Below are 13405 nucleotides of genomic sequence, written 5' to 3' on the forward strand. Positions count from 1 at the left end.
AGCGATTTTTTTTCCTCTCAAAGCTGTTTCCAAAGCCAGTGTTCCTTTTTTTTTTTTTTTCCCCCTGTGAGGCAGTTTGGCAAGCCTGGCCTGCTGAAAGTTGGCTCCTATATCTCACTGTTGATCACAGTTCTTGCGGTGGGTTTCAAGGTAGGGAGTAATCCCTTTGTTGAATGCCTCCTCTCCAACAGCCTGACCTTCATCTCACATCTTTTTTTCCCCCCTGTTTGGAAATGAAGAAACAGGGGTGCAGACAGGTCAGTCAATGTACACATGCTCTCCAGTCTAACTGGGGCACCAACCTTCAAGCCCAGGATTGTTTGACTCCAAAGTCCATTTTTCTCCTGGGCGGATCGAAGACAGACCAGATGAAATCAGATGAACTCAGAGCCAGGGCGATTTGCTACATGACTCCAATTATTCATTTACTCTTGTGTCAAAAAGAGGTTGAAGTTCAGGCCCATCCAAATCGTTGCCAGACAGATGAACTGAAGCACAGAGGAGGCCTAGGGAGGAACAGACCCAGTAATCTTGATGATTCACTAAATACTTTGATGCTATCCAAAGATATTTGCACACCTTAATCTTTTAAACCACTGATCCTCCTGATGTCCACTTATGCAATAAAGGGCATACTTTGTTCTCACGTGTGATAGCCTCTCCCGGGTGTACTGTGGGTTGTGACAAATCACTACTCCCGTTATCTCCCGCTTACAAAGTCCTGTCAGAACGCACGTAGATCATGGGAGGTCACTGGAGCTGTAACCTCAAGTCCTCACTCATTTGTATAAAATAGTTCAGTATTTGCTACCATCAGCGTTACTCACAGTACAGTATCGTCCACCAGTATCTACACTAACCCGTCTGTAATACACCGGAGAGAGAAGCCGGTATAGGGGACAGATTCTCAAACTACAATAAAGCAGTTTCACTTTACTTAGCTCTTTTATTGGGCGTTTTGTAGCGTTCCTTTCTGAACCCCGTGTTTTCTGGTAGAACAAGCTCATCATGGGTTGTCCATACACAACCTCCCCTCTGAAGACCTCCTTTGCTCTTCACTGTTTCTTACATTTGCTTTACTCCGTCCTTAATCATGGCTGTCTTCCCAGAGAATTATCTGTCAGCTGGTCCCCCTGACTCCTTCCTCTTTATAATCTTTGCATTTGCATGCTGGCTGCCTCTCCCCCAGATCTCATTTATGGCAACAGGATCTTAGACAGCTACTCAGACCCGAAGCAAGCTCTTTGCCTGTGCCCTGGAGAGACTTTGCCACTAGATCTCTGAACAGTCCAACCTTCTGCTCTATGTGTTTTATGCTCCAGATAAGACATACTAATGACAGGTGCGTACTCCCATCTTTTGAAATGCTTTGTATTCTTTGAAAATTTCATACATTCATACAATGTATTTTGATCATATTTTTTCACCACTCCTTCCAGATCCACCCCACCCATCACAACTTTGTGACATCCCCTTCTGGGTTGATTCTGGTTTGTGTTGTCCCTATACTCATGGGCAGTGAAACCATTACTGAAACATGGTCAACCTACCAGGGATCACACCCTTAAAGGAAACTTAGTCTCCCTCTTCCAGAAGCCACCAACTATCACTAGCTCTTCAGCTAATGGCTTTCAAAGCCCTTCGCCCTACATGCAGGGATATTGACTATCGATTTATGAATATATGTGTAGATGATATAGTTCATATATGTATATTCATGAGGACAGTGGTCCTCTCCTATTCGAAGGACACCATTTGGGGCCAATCCTCTCTGACCTTATATTTCTGCTTCCTTTTCTGTGATAATCACTGAGGTGTGTGTGTGTGTGTGTGTGTGTGTGTGTGTGTGTGTGTGTGTGTGTGTGTAATATGGATGTCCCATTCTGGTTGAGTATTCCACAGACACTTATTCTGTGTGCTTTTGACCAGTTGCAAGTTTCTGAATTAACCATTGTTCACTGCATGAAGAAACTTCTCTGATGAGGCCAGAGAGCTGTGCTAATCTATGGATACAGAGACACCAATTTAAAGGATAGTTTGATGTGATACTATGTCCATTTAGCAAGATAATAGTAGGTTCACCTTTGGGGCTTCTGACTTCCACAACTGTGAGCTCTTAGCTAGTACAAGACATGCATTTCCTCTTGTGAAGCAGGCCTTAAATAGGCCCAGAAAATGGTTGAGTACCGCCATATCATCCATGCCACTATGGGACCCATTGTCATCGCAGTCATTAATGTAGCTCAGAGCATTCACAGATGGGTAGGACTACTAATGGCATCTCGCTTCAGCAATCTGCATAGCACCTCTGGTACTACGGAAACTAGCCAGCAAAGAGGAAGATTCCTGGACCATAACATCGTATTACAACGTTTCCCACTTGTCAAGTTTATTTCTGCGGAGTCCTTGATGTTTTCAACTGGAGCAAGTCATTCTCTTTGAGGGCTTTTGTTTTTACTCTAGTTTCTATTCTTGTTTTCTGGTTTCTTACTCATTCACTCTCTCTCTCTCTCTTCCTTTGTCTCCCCCTCTCTCATATAGATCTTTTCAACTTACAGTAGAGTTATAACCTAATAAGAATTAATCAGATGCTGCTATTGTGTTACTAAGGAGAGTGGTTTGAGTGGTACACCTCACGGTGGAGGAAAAGATCAGATTCAAAAATTCAGGAATGGTTTCTATTGAATGTGTATTGCTTTTACACCATTGTAAAGTCAGAAAATGCCAAGTGAAAAATATTGTAACCGGAAGCTATCATTTCCTTGGCATCTAGAATTATGCATCCTTTGTAACAGTCTCCATTGTGAACTGGTCATCTTGATTATGATCTTATATGATGATGATGATGATGATGATGATGATGATGATGATGATGATGATGAAGGAGAAGATGAAGGGGAGGGAGGAGGAAAAAATACCCTGAAATATTTTGGTTTCTCTCATCATTAGAATTAGACAGCACTTGATGTTATAAAAATTTTCCTTTATATCCATCTAAAATATGGTCTCTTGAAATTCAGCTCCATTAGCAGCTATTGAATAACTGCTATTACAAATTCTACGATTTGAGGCACAGACTATATTGGCCAATCCAGCTATGAGCCATGTGCTTCCTTTTCCTACTGTATCCTCAGGAAACATCTTTGTCTCACATTCTCAGAGCCTAAAGGCTTCCCTGAGTGCACTCAGCCTTAGCTGCTTCTCTGGGTTTCCTCCAGTTCCATGTTGAGCATTGCTCTTCAGGTTAATTCCTGGAGAGCATCTTTCTCTGGGCTAAATTCACCTCTGGGCTGTAATGCACATGGAGGTAGGGTCTATAAAACATTGAAAGATTTACTGGCTTTATGATAATTATGTAACAACCCTCTTGGGGAGTCAGAGGCAGAAAAGCTTGTTCTTCCATTCACACAAGGAATTGTAGCTAAACCTTGGGATTAAATCTTCAAATATTTGACAGTTACTACCCTATCTCCCATTAATCTTCTCTGGAAAGATTTAGTTGCTTTGGAAACAAAGAGTGTGGTTAGGGAATTGGTGACGGATCTTGGTTAAAATACAAGAGATGTGCTTCAAAGGGCCATACTTAGAGGATTTATTTCTTTAAGATTGAGTGGATAATATGACAGCTCATTAATACAGAGACAAAAGAAGTTGTAACAGTCCCAACATCTGGAATACATCAGTATTTTGGAATACTTCAGTATACTGGCAGAGACATTGACCTGTGTTTGGCATCCTCAGCTAATTGTGTGAATTAGCCGTAGCTGTGGGTAGTTATTATGCACTGTATTCATTACCCTCCTCGCACATGGAACAGCCAAGTCCACCCATGTCTTTCACTTCAATCTTTCTTTCCTAACTCTCATCTTCTCTCTCCCGGACCTTGCAATGGCTTCTTAAGTGGATCTCTTGTCTCCTATTGCTCCATTCCTCCAAACCGAAGCACATGATAGTGTGAGGGGTCAAATCTGCAGAAAATATACCTCTAATCACATCTCTGGCCCCAAAGTCCTAATTTCTTAGCACTTCAGTCCCCTTCTTGAAGTTTCTCCTAGTCTCTACAGAGTTTATTGCACCTGCCCGCTTCTTATCTATTTCTAACACATCTGTAGTAGCACTTGGGACACTTTAAATCCCTTCCCCATCCCCATTGCAATCGTAAAATTATATCCCCAGTGATGACTGCTGCCTAGCACCTGGTAGGAGTCTAATGACTTGTTTTAGGAATGAACATAGAATAGAGTCCAGCTTCGCTACTATAAGACTCGAAAGCTTCTGTAGTCTAGGCTGCCCTGGGTCTCTAGTAAGCCCCAACTTTCATGGCCAAGATTCTCTGGCAAACCACAGGGCAGACCTATTCTTTCTTTGGTGAGCCTTGAGACTTCCCACCTCAGTGGCACTGCCCACCTGGGTAGCACTTTTTTTTTTTTTCTCTGTTTGGTGAATCCTGTTTATTGTCTAGAGAAAGGAAAATATACTTTTTCCACAGACACTGCCCACACTTTGATCACAGCTATTTGGTTTTCCTCCGACAATATTAATGAAATACATAATTTAATCAGTCTCACTTCCATGACAACCTTTTGGGATGGGGACTTGGCTGAAGAGATGCTAAAAAAATTTTGTACAGTGAAAATAATCTTACTATCACAGGATCTTGTTGAACACACAGCCTCATTCAAGGTACAAAATCCTTAACCCCAGAGAATGTGTGGTTTGATTCTAGGATAAAGAGTGCTTGTTGCTCGTGCACAGGACAGGTTCTCAGCGTGCACGTGGTGGCTCACAATCACCTGCAGCTCCAGTTCTGAGGGGTATAGCCCCCCCTTCTGGCCTCCAACGGAACCAGACACACACACACTCACACAGAAAATAAAAATAAGTAAACCTCATATCTGGATCCCAAGCAGTGTTAGAAAGCAGAAGAAAGATGGAGTTTTGTTAGAAGGTAATCAGACCCAAAGTCTTTCCTTCTTACCTTCCTCTGGAGAAATGTGGAGCCTAAGGGGTTCTAGCCCAAGATTGTTCCAGGAATGTCTTATAGGTAAGTTTCCTCTCACCCCTCAGGAGGCCTGGACCAAGCATGGAGCCTCAGAACTAGCAGCCTCTGGCTTTTATCCACACCCACCTCCTAGACTGCTACACATGGATGCGGTTATGGAAAACGATGAGGAGCAATGAGCTCAGCGGAAGCGGGGCAGGTGTGCACAAATCAAGGTGCACGCGCTGATGAACAGGAAATGGCTCCATTTAGAATGGACAGCACATCTGAGGGAGCAGTAGGAAGAGCAGGAGCGTGAAAAACGTTACTGCTAGATGATCCCTAAGGTCTGTGGGCCTAGGAGCAAAGTCACTCAAACATGCTGGGCCATTTGTCTTTAAGTTGGGTCCATTTGGAAGCAGGCAAATGCAACCCTCCAGTGCAAGGAGTGGGGGCTGGAGGTGGGGGGTGGGTGTTGGGGTGAGGGTGGGGATGGAGTGGGTGTGGGGATAGGGAGAAGAAAGTAGTGGAGACAAGAGTGGGGCAGGAATAGGGTTCAGGTGGGTGTAGAGGTGAGAATGTGGGTAGGAATGGGGCTGGGGGCCAGGGATGGGAGGGCTGGCTGGAGCTCCTGGCACAGAATTCTGCCACTGTCAAGTGTCTGGAGAATGTCTGGAAGCCACTGGCCTGAGCGACAGCCACATTCCATTTCTGAGCTCGTATGCTTCCAGGCGATGGCAAGCTGTTTCTCATCACTTTCTGAAAAGCAAGGGAATTAGTTCATTTGAAGCTGTTCTTATTTTTAAAATAGACCATTTTTTTTTTCTGGCCTGGTAACTTGATCATTTGGTTTTCTGAGGCAGTGTAGAGGTCTGAAGTGGGGTGGGGGCGGGGGCGGGGGCGGGGTGAGTAACAGCTTTAACGATGTGGCAGCAAAATCCATCCAGTCAAAATCTAATGCCATGGAGCCAGAGGACAAGGATTGGCCGTCTTTGAGGGAAATGCAGTGTCGTAGGTTTCTTTTGAAGGTGGTTGATCCTTCTGCTTCCCAGTTAACGGTGGTGACTGTGGGCTAATCTTAGAAAAACGCAAGCTACTGTGTGTGTGCCGTTCTTTGGTTAGGCTATCAAATAATTGCTTGTGGTACCTACTTTCCAGGCTAGACTTTACTTTTTTATGAATGAAATAATTTCTACTAACCTTATAGTATTGCATTTTGTTTTTGAGAAATGCATGGGCCGGTCTGGTCTGAAACTCACTATGTACCTCCTGCCAGCCTTAAACTCAGTCTCTTTTTGCCTCTGTCTATTAAAACTCTCCCTTTCTGCATTGCTACACCATTTTCCTACCAACACCTTCCTCCTCGGCTAATTTAAGACAGGCAGCTGCAACAGAAAAACCTCCTGAAGTCTGTTTCTGAAGAAAGCCTGATCAATGTTGTTCAGAGTGAAATCAATAACGGTGATAATAATAATAAATAATAATGGTGCGGCCCAAGGGAACGGCAGGGTTCAGACTCAGATCCTGCAACACAGCTTGGGTTCTAACTCGGAGATTAAATTTTAGAAGACTCTGAATTCATGCTTTCTTTCTCCCTTTCGGTGGAACTGTCTTCCAGCAGTTCGGTGTGCTGTGTGAGGACTTTTGTCATTGGCCTGGATCATCACCACTGCTGTCCAAGTCAGAGACCAGTTCTTGAGACAAAATCGCACTTGGTGAATGAAGACACCTTGTGTGCACAGCTCCTCATCAGCTGCAAGTGTGATTCGTTCATACTGTTTTGCATTAGTTTGTGGATATGTGTTTTGCGTGTATATATGTGCGCACATTTGCCAGTGTGTACACATGATACATGGGGACACCACCATGACACTACCTGATACTACAGAAAAAAACAAAAAATAAAATAAAATATTTGTTTCTGAGCATTTTAGAGATACATAGGGGAGAGCTCTAGTCATAAGGGAGAAGGAGCAGGATTCTGCAAGTATTGCGTTTGAGACTCATGCAGCCCCCGGAGGTTACCGTCACTTCTCTCCATGTGCCTTGACATTCATTTTCAGAAAACAAAAATGCCTGTCGACAGAATCTTCTTATAAAAAAAACCCCTAGAGAATTGAGCCTAGAGCAACAAAAATATTCCTTTGCCTTGGTAGAGGGCCCATGAAAATAATGTTTTTGATTCGGTTACAGGAATGCTATTCAGCAACAATACTGTGGCCGTGTTTTCTCTGCCCTTTGTTCACATAACAGTCACTGTCCTGGGGGGACAGATTTGATTCCATTATCATCACTATGGCTTATAGTTCTGTCCTGTTAGCAAATTGTGAGCCTTTCTCCTCATTCCTTTCGATTTTAAATAGCTTTGCCTTTGAAAAATTGCTTTAACTAACATTAGAGTCTAATCCAGCTACTGCAGTGAGTTAGACAGTTTCTGCACAAAAGACAAGCTGTATAGACTCCTGCCTGCTTGTGTGTCTCTGACCACCTTCAGCCCCCTCCCCCATATTGATTGCCTTGATGCTTCACTTGATGCTTCTTGTTTTCTGTTAAGTGCCTGGAAATCCAGGCATCTGGGGTCCAGCAATGGGCTTTGGCGACAACTAGTCTTAAAGGTGATTAGACCTTTCCCGAGTGTTCTTAAGTCAGGCCCAGAACCCTCCTCGGGTAAGCACCTCTACCCCAGTGTGCTCCTCACCTCAGCTTTCCTGTGGTGTCGGTAGATTCCCTGTAGAAGAATCTCGATGGAACAAGTATTGTTGGGCTCATTTTGAAAGATAGAAAAACAAAGCAAGCAAACAACAACAAAAACTGGAATAGCTGCTAGTATGCCAGAGTCACAAGAACAACAAGGACTGAGGCTAAATTAGGCCCAAGTCTCCTGCTTCCAGGGCTCACTGCTTGAGACATTGCAAATGACCTACCCGACCATGGCCACAGATCCCATCTTAGGATATTCTGCATTGTTTTTGGTTTTTGTTTTTTTGTTTGTTTGTTTGTTTTTCTCCAAGAGATACAGGAGATGCATTGTTCTGACTCAAGGTGTCATGTGGTTAATTTCCAAGACCAAATAAAATATTTCTAAAGAGGTTGCAGACATGGCTTCAATGAAGAGAAGCAACAGACACCACCTAACTAGCTGTCCATAGGACCTTTCCCCTAAGTCTGCATGCATCAGGGACACTGCTCTTCAGAAAGTCCCCTAGTTTCGAAAGAGGCTTATGAGTTCATTGATTGAGGGCCCCGTGAAAGATGCTTCATGGTGACTGCATGAGAGAACAATTTGATCTTTTAAAAAGGAAAAGACAGAATGCACCAGAATTCCTGAGTCTGAATTCAGTGTGTGTGTACTTTAGGATATGTGAAACGAAAATTGAAAGATGCAGAAAACTATAGCCTAATTAATCAGTGTTGATTATATGTTTGAGATATGAGCAAAAAAAAAAAATACAAAAAAAAAACAACATAAAAACATGACAAACAAACAAATAAAAAAACAGTCATGATTAGAAGCCTAGCAGAGACAATGGTTTGGCTTAAAAAAAATGGTACCAGGAAGTAAAGAAGAGTTAAGCACAGTAGTTTAGCAGGAAGCCATTAAGCTTCTGGCAAGTTGCCTGAGTTGAGTAGGTGTATAGCTCAGCTCTATTAGCTTATTGCCACGGAGCATTTGATAGTTTTGACACTTAAAAATAAGCCACCCTGATAGGTTTGGTTTTTCACCTGTCATCTGTAAAATGGGCACAGCAACAGTAAGTATTCATAAGTTGTACCTGAAACACCCTAAAATCATGCAGTTTTCAAAGGTAGGGAATGCCTGCTACATTTTTAAACCCCTTGTAACAGAATGATCTATGTCTCAGGTCAAAAGGTTGGTAAAAACTCCTTCACAATAGAATTGTTGCCATGTTTAGCGACTGAATAATTCTATAGCTAGAGGAATACTGTCCTTGGCCAGGAGGCTGGTGTGGAAACAGGAGGTGCTGTTGGTATCTTGAATCCACTTGCCAAGCAAACATGGCAGCTGCACAATTGATATCAACCCCCATCACAGACCTGTTCAGAGGCAAGGCAGTTTTGTGTAGAAAGCCACGGGGCCAGAATTTTAGGGAAGTGTTCAGCTTTTAGGCTGAACACCACGCCATCCGTGAGAAAAGACCTATGTAGTCGCTCTCCACCACAATTAGCTTGTCACTGATAGTTTAATAATCTCTGTAGAAATAATTCGAGGAAGTGAGAAATCAAGACCCGCCCTGCTGGGCCGAGGCATTGGCAATAACCTCACCATTCAGGAGGGCACTGTGAGGTCTTCAGCATGTACTTGTTGAGATTGGAATTTCTTCATTTCCCTAAACCATTAAGTCCCCTTATCCACAAACTAAGGGCCATAACAGTATATGCCCTGCAGCATTGTCATGGCTGGCTGGCACATGCTGCAGGTGCCCCAGAATTGTCAACTATTATGCTCCTTCTGAATTACTCAGCTCGTCAATAAACTAGCCTTTAAATAAAAAAAGAATGGCCAGTGAAATGTGCACTTCACAGTGACAGAATATGCAACGATACACGGCATACCTTTTAGGGACTTGACCGTGTGGTGGACTTTTCTACAGATCACTGCTGTTCGGCTCGAGGAGGAACCTGATATGTCTCTCCTCCTTGGCTAGTGCCACTGCTTTTCCCTTGGCTTTGATAAGTACTTCCGGGTTCATTTCAAGTGCATCTACCACCTTAGTCTAAAAATAAAATAAAATAAATTAAATAAATTAAATTAAATAATAAAATAAAATAAAAAAATAAAATAAAATACTGGTTCATGGCCTAAGGGTGAGGTCCCTCCACGATGGAGCTTAAAGCCTGCTGAGTCACAAGGAGAAGCAGTGAAGATGGAGAAGTGTTAGATTCAGAGACTCCCAGCCTGTGGGGCTCAGGAGTCGGGAGCTGGCAGGTAGAGAAAGGGAAGACTCCCTGAAGGGAGAAATGTGAGAGCTGAGAACTGAAGGCTTCTGAGAGGCAGCTATGCTGGAGGATGGCACCTCAGGCTTGTGGAGAGCATGATTCCCAGAAGCCTGGAGCTGAGGGGAGAGGGGCATCCCACCTGCCCGTGTGTGGCAGCCAGAAGAGTTGGAAAGACAGAAGTAGCTAGGCCAAACCCAGGCTTAGCGGCCACGTTGGAGGGTGAGAGGAGAATTACCAATGGGCTTTAAGTCAGGCGGTGAAACGGCCTGATGTGATTGTTAGAAGGATCATTCCAGCTGCTTTGGATGGATCTTGGTAGCAGGTGGAGGCCGCTGGGCATTCAACTGTTGTCTCCTAGTGGTTTTGGTCCTTCTTTGGGGGGTTTGGAGGCAAGAGGTGCATAGATTTGAGAGATGTTTATAGTCCTGCATTGGGGCCTCCGACATCATGATACATGGAAGTGGCTCCTCCCGCTGTCAGCATTCAGAGCACAGTTGGGAGAAAGAAAGGCACGATTATTTGAAGTGGAGCTCAGGAGCTGTCCATTGCTCTGATTATCACTCTTTGCCTGGGATACTGAAGGGCTCTTTGCTCACCTTTCACCTTAATTAAACTCAGTATACAGCCTAAACCAGTCCCTCTCATCAAAACAATAAGCAAACTAAGACAGCTATAAAGAGTAATTTGCCCAACTTTATGACTCTCTCGTCGGCACCAGGGGCATTGCCCTATGGCCTAAGTCGCCAGACACAATTGCTCAGGCCTGTTTGTTAGCTGACCTGCTGGGACCAGCTCTGACTCATCTATTTACTGCAGAGCAAAGGTAACTTGGGATGCAAAAGTTGACAGCTGCCTCCCATGAGACCGACAATACTGGAAGTGAAGGCACTGAGCTTCAGCTGAAAATGTTTTCCTTGGCACCAACCCAGATTGCATGAAACGTGCCCATCGGAGGCCATGCTCCACGGACCTGAGGGAGCACAGACACACATGTAAGCAAATGGAATCCTCAGTAATGGCTGTTTCTGGTCGCTCTCCCTGCGGTTCCACCGAGCAGCTGTCAGGCAGCTGTTATCACCTGCACGCGCTGAGATATGCAGTTTGGGCGTTTCGACCCACTCGGACCCTTATTCAGAGGAAGGTTAAGATAATATAACCCCAACAAGAATAACGTCATTTGTGGGGTTTTGGAGTTTGAAAGCAGAGTGTCTTTTGGATTGTATAGGTTGCCTCCGGACATGTGACAAGAGTACACTTTGGAGTAAGTCACCTGGGGAGCTGTAAAATGCTGGTTCCTAGACTCACTCTTCCAGGACTCTGGATTAATTGACTCCCGGGTGGGGCCCAGGAATGGGCCTTATAAGGCTCCTCAGGGAACTGTGGTGTGCAGCTTGGGTGGAGAACCATAGCTTTCATCCCTACAACAGCCTGCAAGGCGAGGGATTCTTATTTTTATTGCTCAAGTGAGGAAAATGGGCTGCAGATGACAAACATCCCACATGCAAGCCAGAGCAAGGACCTCAGCCTTCAGCCTGTGCAGCCACCGGCCCCAGCTCCACGCTGCCTCACTGCCGGGTATATTCTCCGCTGAAGTGTAAACAGGGAGAGCTGATTGACAGGAGGGGGGAAATGAAGGTGGCAGCACCCTGTGGGGACCTTGGAGCTGTGAGCAGGAAGTTTCATCACCATCCCAAACAGCTGTGCAATGCAGAGGTGACTTGATCACGAAAGATCCCGAAAGAGAATAGCCCAAGTCTGAGAATACCATGTTCATGGCTACAGTGGCTGCCGACTCATCCTAGCCCCAGGAGTGGCACAGAGAGCAGACACTTGGCTGAAAGCTGAGCAGGGCATGAGGGCAGGCAGCTCCGTGCACACCCCATTATCCTGTGCAATGAGGATAATGAGATAAGAGTTCCTTCTTCAGCATTTCCCTTCTCACCCCGTGCTGTGGCAGCTCAGAGCTGGCTCGGGCTGCCTCTACACCAGACTTTCGAAAGAACTCAAGGTCACACGAGTGGATGCGTTATAGAACATGAGAAATTATCTGAGTCCTGGTTTAGCAACCACGTACACCCTTAGACATACCTGCCTGAAAGAAATGGCATTGAATGGGATTCCTTGCTCCCTGCTATGACCTACCAGCTCCCAGCCTGAAGCATGGGCACAAATCCAGTAGCCTTTGCCTCTCCAGTTTTCCTGCTTCAAAGAAAAAAAGATCTATTTCCCAAGGTGTTTCAGGTATCGTTGCTGCAAACAGCTATGAAAAGATTCATCTCTGAGGCCTGAGGGGATGTGAGAAGGTTCTAGAAACTGGGATGGAAGGTGCCTGACTCTCTCTGTACTCCAGATGGAAACTTTACTATTTTTAAACTCCTCAAAAAGACCTAAACCGGCCATGTCCATTCACTTGTAAACTCAACCCTTATTAAAAGTTTGTAGCCTCGTGGGGCTGGAGAGATGGGTCGGTGGTAAAAAGTACTGGCTGTTCCTGAAGAAGACCTGGGTTTGGCTCCCAACCCCCCACACGATGCTGCACAGTCCTCTGTAACCCAGTTTCAGGGGCGACAACCCCCTCTTCAGGGGGTACCAGGCATGAACGCTGTGCGCAGACATGCACGCAAAACACTGACAAAAATAAAATGGGGTAACCTTCGAAGTTTGCAGTGCCGGAGAGTCCGAAAGTCTTTCCTTACCTGGATGTCCACGAGTGAGCAGTAGGGAAGTTGAAATGGTAAACAAGCATCTTGAAGGAAGAGAGCATGCGTGCAGTGGGCACCCAGGGAGGGGCTCTCAGAACCTGGAGGGTAGCGTTCCTGGAGGGGTTGTTTCTATCTGGAGATTTAGCAGTTGCAGGGGTGGAGAGTGGGAAAATTATTACTTTTTTTTTTTAAGTGACTGGACAGCTTCAGTCGAAAAGCAGTGGGCGAGCCTGTCCCTTGCCTCCATAAAGGGTTGTTCCCTGTTGAAAGGTCACGCTGGCTGAACTCCAGAAACCCTTTGGAGACATGGCCTTCCTTCTGGACATTCAGGGCAAAGGGCTCAATCTGTGTGAACTGAGTCCCTAACACAGATATTTTTGACTCGGCAGAAACATTCAATTCCAGAGGCCTGCCAAGTTTTACCAAGAAGGCAGGAGCCGGGAAGAGACAGCTGAACAGTGGGAGGCAAGTGGTATCAGAACAAAAAAAAAAAAACAGGAGTCAGATGAGGTCACCAATGCACAGAGTGCCTCATAAAGTTGTCCCTTTCCCCAGGGTAAGTGCTATGCTTTGTAGCATTAACTATTGCAACAGGGCAAACAAACAGGTTCTGGAGCAGGCAGTTGGATTTCTGCCCTTTCTCTTCCACTTAGCATCTTGTGCTACTGACTGTCTGTCCTTGAGTCTCATTGTTTTATATATATACACATAAATTTTACATAATATATAATTATACATAATATATAATATATAATACTATAAC

General features: G+C 44.8%; 1 long non-coding RNA gene across 3 annotated transcripts; it reads right to left on the reverse strand.

Moving 5' to 3' along the window:
• Positions 1-3563: 3563 nt before the first annotated feature.
• On the reverse strand, positions 3564-12868 carry LOC129678666 (uncharacterized). Of its 3 annotated transcripts, XR_008720429.1 has the most exons (5): positions 12637-12868; positions 10176-10413; positions 9557-9717; positions 4979-5740; positions 3564-3968 (listed from the first exon to the last, which is right to left on the reverse strand). It is a non-coding gene; the product is annotated as an uncharacterized LOC129678666 (long non-coding RNA). The 3 variants fall into 3 exon arrangements; XR_008720427.1 differs by having other exon boundaries at positions 3564-5740; XR_008720428.1 differs by lacking the exons at positions 9557-9717; positions 10176-10413 and having other exon boundaries at positions 3564-5740.
• Between the last annotated feature and the right edge of the window lie 537 nt (positions 12869-13405).

The sequence above is a fragment of the Psammomys obesus genome, unplaced genomic scaffold, assembly GCF_907164565.1.
Source record: "Psammomys obesus unplaced genomic scaffold, mPsaObe1.curated_primary_1811, whole genome shotgun sequence".
Lineage (NCBI taxonomy): Eukaryota > Metazoa > Chordata > Mammalia > Rodentia > Muridae > Psammomys > Psammomys obesus.